This window comes from Ambystoma mexicanum, chromosome 7p, assembly GCF_040938575.1.
Source record: "Ambystoma mexicanum isolate Mex_15411 chromosome 7p, UKY_AmexF1_1, whole genome shotgun sequence".
In the NCBI taxonomy this organism is placed as follows: domain Eukaryota; kingdom Metazoa; phylum Chordata; class Amphibia; order Caudata; family Ambystomatidae; genus Ambystoma; species Ambystoma mexicanum.
The window spans coordinates 711255502-711268194 of NC_090939.1; positions in this window are offsets into that span (position 1 = coordinate 711255502).

Here is a 12693-nt window from a genome sequence, read left to right on the forward strand (position 1 = left end):
CTGGTTCTCTCTAGGCTTGACTACTGCAACAGCCCCTTTTTAAATCTGCCTGCCTCTACTCTCCGTCCTCTGCAACTCATACAGAACAGGACTGCAAGACTTATCATTGGCCTCAAGCCAAGGGATCGTATCTCTCCAACACTGAAATCTCTCCATTGGCTCCCAGTGGCTGCCAGGATCAAATTCATGACCCTTTGCATTGTCCACAAGGGCTTTTAGCGCTTGGGAGCAAAAGATCTCCAGCTTTCTCTTCTGAAATATCATCCTACTCGAGCCCTTCTCTCCTTCACCTCCAACTCCTTGAAGGTCAGGCGCTTTTCCAAGCTATGAGATGGGGGAAGATCTCTCTCTTTGGAGGGAGCCTGCCTCTGGAACAGCATCCTGCCTCTCTGAAACTCAATCAGAACCATTTCCGGTTCTGGAAGCAGCTCAAGACTTTCCTCTTTGCTTCTGCCTTCTCTCTTTCTCTTCGATGCTGATCTCCTGTTTGACACTGCACTTGTTACCTGGCTACCCTCTGAACCACAGACCCAGGACTCGGCCTTCACAGCTGTACACCTGCTCTGCCTCCTGGCAACCCTGCACTTGGGGCTGTATCTGTAACCTTACAGTCCTACTACCTGCACCATCACTCACTGTTTTTGCACTTAATCTTGCACTGGCACCTGCTGCCCACACTTCTTGTGTCTTGATGTTTAGATTTTATGTCCTGCACTTACTCCTCCTCTCCTTCCCTAGGCACTTTTCCCCTTTCCTCTCCCATGCACTTGCGCAATCTCAATGTCACTGGGCCGAGTAAGATCGCTGTCTTGCCCCCCCCCCCCTTGTTCCGTCACGCTTTGAAACACTTGTGTATGGGCATGCTATAAATACAATATCATATCATACCATATCAGTATTGCCCTTTGAGAAAGTTTGAACATCTTTGCTGTTGTTGTTTTTTCTGGCCCAAATACTTTGATACAAAGTTATTGAAAGTGTCAACACAATAAGAAAAGGGTTGTATTCCTTGGTTCTAGCAGCTCCGGGGCAAAATATAGATCTAGGGCACCCAACCCATGCAGTTTAAAAGTAGTCATATATACAGGTAAAAGATGAATGTTTTAAAACGAGTGCAGCTTTACACATGGCCTTCCAGACTGCGCTACACCTTAGTTCAGCTTTAGCAATGTGCTGTTTCCTCCATGGACATTGCCAGATATGTAGATCGGCACCAGCATAATAGCTCACCCTACTTTTGATCTTTTGGTAGAAACTGGTGAATTTTATAAATTGCCCAATATTGATGACCGCGCTGTCAAGTTGTGTATTTGCGAAATCCGGGAAAACCAACACCTTGAAATATAATGAATGCAGCATGTGTCTAATGCTGATTGTTAAATAATCATTGAAAACAAAAGAGGTGATGGCTGGAAGGTTGAAAATTAATACTAACCTCTGGCATTGCTCTGGGCAACTCTCCAGACCATCATTCTTCAGCCTGCCAAGACATTACAGAAGGGCAAAGACCATATACAAATCAGGCTTGGTCCTACCACAAAAGGGTAGTCCAGCCAAACTGCTCGGTCCCATCCCTTCAGCACACAGACCAGAAGCATCCTCAGACATGTTTTGGTCTCATTGCTTATCATCAGTGAGTGGTAGCTTGGTTCTAAATAATCAACATTCCCAATAGTAGCTTAATCTGCACCTCAGTGCTTGCAAATAGTGTAACATACGTTCTGGTGCATTATTGTGCCTTAGGTAGGCTTAGATGGGCTGCCTGTAGATATGTTGTGTGTTGCCACTCTGCACATGCATTGTGCAAAACCATGCTGCATGCACACTACAAAAGACTTGGGGCCTGATTTACAACAACAAAAAAAATCAATGGGACTATCCCATGTAAATCAGCTGCCTTGTGCCTGACTTAAAAATCAATCGTTTTTCGGTGTTACTGCGCCATTGTAGAATGCTTTTATAAATCAGGCCATTTGCCTCATTTAGTCACATTCAACATAAAACGACCCCTTTCTCGTGTGTGTTTTCCTTTGTTCATTGTCTATTATGTCTTCCCATTTTGCAAATGTGCATTGGTTGGAAAACATGGCACTACTGGTTGTGTACCACTAAACAAGAATACTCTGTCCTTGGAAAGAAATTTTGAAGTATATTATTATCTTTATGTGGATGCCTTTATCTTTGAACCAACAAAGCATTAATCATTATAGTTTATTTCCACCTGAATGTACCATCTAGGATTGGACTTCTGCTTGAAGAATGGTACCAAATGTCTTTCAGTGCTGCTTGTCCTTTTCTGTTTCAAATACAATACTGGATGATACTGTTGACACTGTACAAGGACATGTTAAACCAAAGTGCAGCCTTAAATGCCTAAATAATGCCATCATACACCTTGTACAGTAAGCATATGGGTAAAGTATGAACCCACATATGCAGCCGCTGTCATCATATGCTATGTGCAGCCTCAAATAGCCCAGTAATGTCTTCATTTGACTGGATATAACACCATGTAAGATACAGCCTGGTAGCTGCTGCCAACATATGCTTTAAAGCCTCAAGTGCCTGTTTCTTTTATTGGAAAAAAAGGCCCATGAAAATAATGTCACCTGCCCTGTGGGCATTCCCTCCACGCTAGGAGCCTCAAATTAACTGTAGAAGGGATGATATTTTTTTTTATTGTGATCATATACATTTATTAAAATAGAAAATAATGTCACTTTGATTTGCACAATTAAAACCTAAAGTACCCCAATCCTTCCATGAGCCTGCAAAAAAGAAAAGAACATTGAAAAATGCTTGCTGTACTGCTCGAGGATTGAAATAACTCACAAAATGCTATAAATAAAGAGACACATTTCACGAGTATGTGTGGGCTCGAGCACAATGTAGAATCATTTTTATTTCCCTTCCTTCAGCAGGTTGCTCAAGAAATAGCTTTCCAAAATGTGTTACTTTACAATGTGACCCTGCCCAAGGAAAATAAATAAATAAAGACATTTAGGGCTTGAAAAATAAAACAGAGAATCTAGACTCACACTTCAGGTATCTTAATGGTTTGACTGCCGACACCCCTATGTACCCAGAATGGCAAAAGGCCATGGATAAAATAAATACTGCTCGCCACCCCTGAGGACATCAGACTGGTCCACAAAGATAATTTCTATAAAGCTATATAGCCGCAATTGGACTAGTTCTTTATTTCTTTCGAACGAACACATATATTCTACGGACAGTCAAAGGGTTAATAAAGTTACCAGAGTCATGAGTTCTCCAAAATGACTCATTTATTCTAAAGTGGGGAAAAGTATATGTCTGCAATTGTTGTGAACTTTCGGTTTAATGGTATGGATAGTCCAAATTGGCGTAATGAATGCAATGGCATTGCTATCGTGTATTACATGGTTTAAATGCAGTGGAGTCACGTCAGCATGTGGGATGCTAAACCACAGGGCTGCTAATTACTTTGATTTGTTTCACACAGATGGAGAATCCATTGTTCAAAGAAAATGCTGCTCACACTCCCAACTTCTTCTCCTCCCCAGAGATATCCCTCAAAGGTCCCTTTACTTAAGTCACCACAAGATCATCTGGGGAAGGGAACAGCAGTATCCATTGCCCCTTCACGCAGTCATTAGGGTAAGCCATTGTATCTGGCTTTTGGGAATAAATCATGTAATGTCATTTGTAGACACATGGTAGCTGTTCTGTTATATGTGCATGTAGAATTGTACACATGTGATCTGTTAAGTTCAGAGTTCATTGGTGGCTCTTGTTGTCTAAGAAAAGCGAACATACATGTGCAGGTGAGGAGTATTCTAACATGGCCTGAGGGTCTGCAATTCTAATTAGCTTGATGGTTACCCATATGACCTGCACATGTTCCTTCTTTTGATGCCACTATCCTCCTCTGCTTAGTTTCCAGATGTATGGTTAATTTTACATTATGACTATAGCATATATTCACATTTAAATGCTTACATTTGGAATGTAAGGATCAATAAATCCATCTGTTCTGCTCTTATTCATTCTCCAGATCACCTTCTGAAATTAGTTACATCATCATCATCATCTGATTTACTGATTGGCTAAAAAGCCAATATATTAGAAAACATGAAATATAGGTAGGGTTTCCGGTTTTCAGAAATTCTGGAAAAATCCCCAAAACAATCCCCTAGATTTTTTTTTCCTTCCTCAGGGATTTGAAACCGCGTTGATCTTTTGGTCTTATTTCTGTCATGGTATATTATGCAGCACCCACAAGTCAGGGGTCTCTTCCCTTGCCAATGAAGCTGGTGCACAATATAATGCTTTCTATTATTGCCAAAAAATTCTTTTTTAACAAGGCGTCTGACCCGTTTCGCACACAACCTCCACCCGCACCCCTTTTCACAAAAGACTAGGAACCAGGCAGCTGTGTTGTCAATTAATACTTTATTAATTAATTGTTTTAATATCAGATCAGAACAAATAGATGACAGCAACCACTAATGTTGTGGCAATATAAATGCACAGACTTCTAGAAAGTAACCAGGTGAAGAGATGCTGTAATGTCCCTCCTATTTTGTTTTATGAAAAGCAATACAAAAGACAAAAGTTAGAATACCCATTCTCTAATGGGTACTCCCGTCCCCTGCACACCTTTCAATAATGAGGAGAAACACTCAGTCAGGGATTATCAAAACTGAATTCCAAACCAGTCTCTTTGGGTTTTACTAGAGCTTTCATACAAGTATTGTTGTCCACTTTTTACGTTGTTGCTTAATTTAAGCAATATTTATTCATTCAATGTTTAGAAAAACAAAATTTAGAAAAACAAAGAGTTAAAAATACTGATTTATATAATTACTAATTATATAAATTTATAATTTGTTCAAAAAGCACATTTGTAAATTTGGAAATGTCCTCGATATTACTAACTGTACGCGTTTCGAGAGGTAACTCTCTTCATCAGGAGTGGAAATTAGTGGAAAAGTAATCAATATTTAACATCTTCAAATATTATTTACAACTATGAATATTAGTTCCAAACATCCTCCTTTCAGAAGGAAATTCATGCAGACAAAAACAGTCCTTGTATTCACTATGGCGTGTTTAAACACCAATCTGAAGTAGTGGTAACTTTATCTTCCGTGTCAATGGAGATTGGGGTGTTAGCCTATGAAGTAAGCCCAAAAAGAAAGATTTAGACTATGGGATGGATCAAGAAATTAATTAATAGTCGTAGCATTCGTACAAAAAGTTGGGGTAAGGATGGTTACCTGATGTAGCGGATCACTACTGTTCAACTTGTACGTTGTAGTAGGCAGGAATAGTGGTACGTGTTATCTATATAAATGACATAGTTGCCATTAGAATGCTGTGTTCTAAGGTTACAGCTTAGATACAGGTGTCTAAGTATGTAAATGTAATTACCTGTAAAAATGCTTAGAACCACTGGCGGAGGGATATGTAGTTCCGATCTCAGTGCTCTTTAATTTGTGTCCGGTCATCAAAAGCTACAAATAAGAAGTTACGTGTAAGCTAATATGTTCCTTCTGTTTATACTATGAGATAAAACTCTATATAAACTTTATGATTGCTTACCCACACTGAGCAGTAATCCTTGCTTCGTGTCCCGATCTCTTCTGCTGGACTAAACGTCCCCCTAGTTGCTAAGCAACATATTCAAAGCGCGTTTCTTATCACGTGCAAAGTAATCAGCCCGGGCACTCATGGGAAATTGAGTTTTATCCCGTCCTCTAGTGGGCGGCTGTGTTCTAAATTATCTTTCTCTGGTCCAATGCGTTATTCTGTTAACATGCAAGCTGATGATGCTGTCATTGGGCCACAGGAAATACCTGCAAGCATGTTGCTAAAATAACATATTCAGAGCACGTGTCTAATCACATACTACGTGATAAGCCTGGGTGCTCATGGGAAATGGAGTCTTACACCGTTCTTTAGTGGACAGCTGTGTGCTAAATTGAAATCTATGTAGTTCCGATAGTTGTCTGTTCCAATGTGTTATTCTGTTTACATGCAAATAAATGGGCCACAGGAATTGCCTGCAAGCCTGTTGCTAAAACAATGTATTAAGAAGGAGTTTCGGATAGTGTGCTACGTGATTGGCACACACGCTCATGGGAATTGGAGTCTATGCTGTTCAAATAGTTATGTGTGAAAATAATTACACCATGTTGTTACTAAATCACCGGGGCACATTTGCCCATTAAGTTGTTGGATATATCGATTGAAGTGATTCAGGACCCTAAAGGGCACAGGATCAATGTTTTTGTTTCCACTATTTCACAATGGGTTGGATCTTGATAGAAATTTAAATTAGCATGCCTTTTCATAGTTGTACATATGTTCTGATTAATAAAGGACTTCAGACGGTACAATGGTATCAAGTCGTTGGGCCTCATTACGCGGTAGGCGGTAGCCATGGCGCTATTAGCGCCATGACTACCCCCTTACCGCATTCCGGGTCCGTGTTCCCGGAAAAGGGACTTACCGGGTCATTCCGACCTTGGAGGACCCGGTAAATCCCCATCCGGGAACCATTCCCCATTCCCATTTGAGCCCCCATAGGGCTCAATGGGAATGAGGATAGAGATAATAACAGGCGCGCTATTAGCGGGCCCGTTATTAGCTCTGAAATCCCACAACGGGTCCCTCCCATAACGCCTAGTAAAACCAGGCGTTAGGGAAGGGACCCGCTAAGGGACCTCGGAGTAGGGCGGTAAGGGATTACCAGCACCGGTGCCCTTACAGGTGCCAGTGATCCCTTACCGCCTACCGCATAATAAGGCCCTTTGTGTTTCCACCTAGGTATGCTAGTTGTCGTCATAACATGTACACATCCACTAAATGTCTCCTAATGGTCCAATGTCAACATTTGGTGGCAATTAGTTGGCTCTACATCATAAGAATTTAATGAAACTTCTTCATTCATTCCACGAGGTTCTAGTGCCTCTAATATATAAATCCCAAACATCTCCCTGCGGCATAGTATCTGTTGTAAGTTACCACCTCTTGGTGGTGTGGATACTTTCTCCAACACTACAAATTTCACCTGTGCTATTAAATGATGTTTATTCATGAAGATTCTTGATACTGGTGATTAACAGGGTAATTCATAGATTTCAGCGCAGTGTATTCTGAGGGGTGCAAGTGGAGAATCACACACGATATCCCTTGTGCGAGCGGGGTACGTGTATTTCGGGGGTGCGCTTGGAGAATCACACGCGATAGGCCTTGTGCGAGCGGGGTACGTGTATTCTGAGGGGTGCGCATGGAGAATCACACGTGATAGTCCTTGTGCGAGCAGGGTATGTGTATACTGAGGGGTGCGCGTGGAGAATTACCCAGGACAATTGTTTACTGCAACTCCCATACGCACAACAACATCAGTGTCATGGTTGGGAGGCGACCAAGCAGTAAAGGAGGCAAAGGTGGCTGACCTCAAAGAGGTGGGCATGGTAGGGGATGTGGTCAGGATGTGCAGGGTGGCCCAAGAGGCCAGTGTTTGGAGGACCAATCGGGGCCACCTATGCCCCCACTCCCCCCCAATGGTTGGGGGAAATGTAACTGACACCATCCCACCTCAGCCCTTGTTAAACCGGCCCATATTGTCAACTGAACCGGCACAGGATGACTCCCAGGCTGACTTCCGTGTCACCAAGTCTAAGCCATGTGTGGCGGTGAAAGTTGCTGTCACCAGGCCACGTGGATCTGGGGAAGCAATGTCATCTGCTGCCCCAAGTAGACAGGCTGAGGAGACTGCAGGGGCAGCTGCAGCTCAATCCACCCCAGCTCTGAGTCACTCAGCCGGGACAGTGTCGGTCCAAGTCCATCACAACGAGGTTGGTCCTGCCAACATCACCCTGCAGCCAATGCCTGCAGTGAGACCTTTGGTCATTGTGCCTTTGCAAACTTCCAGTGCCCAGTCCACCTGTGCTTCTGCCCCTACCAACCAGAGCTGCATAAGCCACTCAGGGACCGCACCATCTTCCAAGAAGAAGAAGGGTGCTCTTGCACTACAGGCTGGGACCCCAGACACGGCTACACACTCCAGCACATCAAGGAAGCCTAGTTTCAATGACGCCGAACTAGATGCACTTGTGGCCTATGTGTTGGCACATTGCCGCCAAATGGTGGTGACTGCAGGGTGCAAGACTACACCTGTTCAACGTAGGGCCCACTGGCAGACCATCGTGACTCGCATTAGTTCCCTTGGATTCGTGAAGCGCACAGCTGATGATTGCTATAAGTGGTGGAATGACCTGAAACGCAGAGCAAAGAACAAGCTGGCTTCCAATCATGCCTCTACTCTGGTGACTGGCGGTGGGTCTCCACCAGAGGACGACCAACTCACTGAACATGAGTCTGTCGCTGGAGGCTTCATCACAGAGGATCAGATCCGAGGCATGGGAGACCTACCAGATCTTGAAGCATTGTCCGGTGAGTACCCATGCATGTGTGTACAATCCATGTGCATGTTGCTTGGGTGATGTGTTCTGATTGAGTGCCAGGTGAGGCTGTGTAGTCATGACTGGTATGGTCGCCCATGTGCTCCCTCCAAACCATTCCCCGGCCTTGGGTTTGGGTATGACAGTATCCCTTCTGACCACAGTTGCCAATTTGCACCTGATTACTGCAGTTGACCTTCAACTGTCATCTTGCAAAAACATTGTTCAAAATGTTTTCATGTTCATTTAGCCTGATTGTTTTCAGCCTTGCTATTTTTATCACACATTTTTTCCCATACTGCCACTAACTTAACATACATCAGTCATAGATTACACCCCACAATGGGCCACATGTATTACCTTGTTATGGGAATGATTTCAACATTCAGGCTGATTGAGTAATGGTCTGCACACAATCATTTGTGGACCCTGTTTGAATGTTGAACATGACTGTTGTCTTCTGTCATGTTGAAGTGAGCAACCATTGATGTATCCATCTGCCTGCCATTACTGCATCACTGAACACTGGATTTGTTGCTGCGTGTGGCACTTGCGTGTGTTCTCACACTAATTTGCATGTTTTATCTCATGATGTCCATCTCACATGGATGGGTGACAGTGCTTATTTCCTCCCATATGGCTGTACTTGTCAAATGTACCATGGCTATGCTACGGGCCATCTGTGTGCTGGCATGTGTCATGTATGTGTATTAGACATGCCACTCACAGGCTAATGTGTGATGCCAGTGCTATCCAACATGTAGCACATGTGTTGCTTTTCCATCTTGGAGTCCTCAGTGTCTGCTTTTTGCGTCCCCTTCCAACTCATTGACAGTGCATGCATGCCAGGGTTATTGTCATGTGGGACATGTGTCATTTATGTACTGGGTCTCTGCCTCGTCAGGCCTATGTGTGTGCTATGGTGCTCATGACTGTTTCCATTTGTTATCTTTCATGTTTTTGCAGGTGATGAGGCACTTGATACTGTTGAGGAGGAGGAGATGGTGCAGACCCAGGAGGAATCACAGCCACACCCGGGCACCAGTGGAGGACGTGGGGTGGTGGTGGGTGAAAACCCATTAGTCCTACAGACCATGCTGTCCATGGGTGTCTCTGGGTACACCTCTGCAGACCTCTATGAATCAGATGCTGAATCGGACATTGAGACATATGTGCCGTCGCAGGTGAGTGTTTCTGGCAGGGATGCTGTTCTCTCCAACCCACTTGCACTGGGGGAAGACCCCTCTATGGGGATTTTAGTGTTGTAAAGTCCACCTTTGGTGGTTACGGATATTTGCTCCTGTTCCTGGGCCAGCAGATCAAAGGAGGAATGCAGTCCTGCAGCCTCAGGCAGTGCCAGCACAGCAAGGTGCAGATTGCCTTGCCCCAAACAGGTGTGGTGCCCGCAAACACAGTGGCCGTGCGCCACCAGGCAATACTGTGTGGGAGAACTCCATGTACAGTAAAGCAGCACAACAGGGGACATCGTGTGAAATGATGGCTCAGGCAATGGATAGGGTGGCCACTTCCATTCTCCCCCCTGAAAGGCAGATGGAGCTCCAGCAGCAGGCAACAGACTCCATTTGCCACTCACACAGGGAGGACATGTTGGCGTCCAACAGGGACCGACGGGCTGGACTGGAGACTCTGTGCACAGCCATATCTGTAGAGTCCCAGGCCCACAGGGAAGCCCTGAGGTTAGAACACAGCTCCCTCAGAGATACTGTGGGTGAACTTGAGGTTTCCTAGAATTTACGGCCAGAACAGCAGCTGGAGCAGCTCACATGTTCACTCTCAGCTGAGCTCCAGGCAACCCGTGCGGAGATCCAGGCATCACGCGAGGCGATGCAGGCAGAAATGCGTGCTACCTGTGAGGTGCTGCATGGGGATCTCCATGCAGCACCATCATCCTGCAGAACCAAACCTTCCAGACCCGCATGCTTGCTGCCATGGAGGACCATACCAGGGCTTTACGTTTGCTGCCTGCCACATCACGGCCACCTCCTGTTGTAGCAGCAGAGGGTGATGACAGCAACGGCAGTTCTCCCACTGTAGCGTAGCCGTGCAGGCCATGAGCCCATGGAGGTATTTATTTTTCTCAACATCCACGCATGTGGGTGTTGGGGTGCACCCTGTACCTCATCCCTCCTGGGTGGCCTCCTCCCCCTCCCTGGTCCACACATGGCCATTTTTTTTTTTTAATAGTTTTTTTACAGTGTGTTGCTTTGTGTGGCTCCTCTGGGCATCCACTGTGTATTCCAGCTGGGCACATGCAGGCTTGTCCCGTCTTTGGGTTAGATGCTTGGGTTCCTGACACACACACCCCTCCTGCTTCCCCTTTCCATGGGCTTGCAAAGGGTGTGACCAAGTGACAGTAACTTACACAGTGACATTGGGCTCCCATGAGTTGTGTGGGCAGTCTGTAGTCAAAACTGTGTGTACATCCCTAGTGGGGATTGTTGTTGGATGCTACACTGCATGGTGTATTGATATATGCTTGTGCATCCATGTCTTTCTCCTTATATACATGTAGCTTCTTCATGTCTTCACAACCACGTCTCCTTTACAGATGCCGTTCATGTTGTATGCAGTACACTGACACATTTGCCTGACAGCAACACTCTGCAGTGGGAAGGGCTTGATGTGCTGCCTTAGTCAGGTTGTGAGACTTGCACTACTTTAAATTGTATACTGTCATATATTGCCAATGTTTCATCCTGTGCTACTGTTTTGTGTTGCTGATAAGTATTTGTTCATGTGTGCTGGTTTTGATTAATTACTGGGAGCATATTGTCTGTGGCCTGTTTCCATTTGGGACAGTGCACTTTGTGACACTTGTGTCATGTATTATGCATTCATTTGGTTGCTTTCACATTGCATGCCATGCCATGGTGTGTTGGATAGCTGAGATGGAGAGGGGTTGGATGACATGCCAGTATTTTGATGTGGTATTTTGAAAGGGGGTAGTCGTTCATGCTGCATGAATGTGTGGCTTTTTGTGACACAGCATTGGGTGTCTTTAAGTAGCTAGGGATTCACACAATGTGACACTTCCAGGTGAACAATCTCAGGCTGGTATGGTTGTGACAGTTGACTGTCCCTTTTGTCATCATCATTGATTGTCAGCTGGTATGTGCCAGGGCTGTGTGCACTCCACAGAGGTGGGATTTTAGGTAAAGTAATTTGCCACTATCTGGTTACGAGCTGCCTCACCAAGTGCCCTTTCACCTCCCATGCGTAGCGTTCGTGCATGTGGTTGGCGATGTGGGGGCACCACCATGTCCACCGCCACACCCCACCGGGTTGCAACGTTGTGCAGGACACATGCTGCCACTATGATCCTGCACACTACTGGGGGCGCATATAGCAGCTGCCCACCAGAGTGGTCAAGGGAGCAAAAGTGTGACTTCAGCACTCTGAATGTGCGCTCCACTATGCCCCAGGTTGCAATATCGGCTGTGTTGTATCTTACCTCGGGTGGTGTGGTGGGGTTCCGAATTGGCGTCATCATGTAGGTGCTCAGAGGGTAGGCACTGTCCCCTGGGGAGGTGATGATGGCTATCATTAGTGGGGTTTTCACATTAGTCAGTATCTGACATGCATGCATGTGCACAGGCATTTATACTCACCAATCAGCCATGTGTCGCCATGCCGCCCAGCTTCCAGGTCCCGATTTAGGGGTGACATTCTGAAAATGAAACTATCATGGCTTGAGCCTGGGTAGTTGGCATACACTGAAGTGATGATTCCCTTGGCATCACATACTACCTGCATGTTGATTGAATGCCAGTGCTTGCGGTTTCGATATATGTGCTCAGTGGCCCTGGGAGGACGCAGAGCCACATGGGTGCAATCAATGGCACCTTGCACTTTGGGGAAGTGTGCCAACCCGAAAAAGTCCTGGACCACGGCATGCCTTTCTGCAGGTGTTCTGGGCATGTATATGTGCCTGCGGACTGAGGGGCGTGCATTCATGATGGCCAACACCTGGTGTAGGCAGCGTGACTGTGTGGCCTGTGACACCCCCCCACTATGAAATGACCCAGTAGCCAAGAAGTGCAGTACGTTGAGCACCTTTTCCAAGTGTCTCAGTGCTTGCGAGCACAGGGTGGGTGATGTGAGGTCATCCTCCCACTCCCTCACCAGGTCTAGGATTATGTGTGGTGGAAACTTGTACCTCCCATACACCTGGTCATCAGGCATCCCAAAAAGAAAATGCGGGGCCTGGCTATCCTCCTCC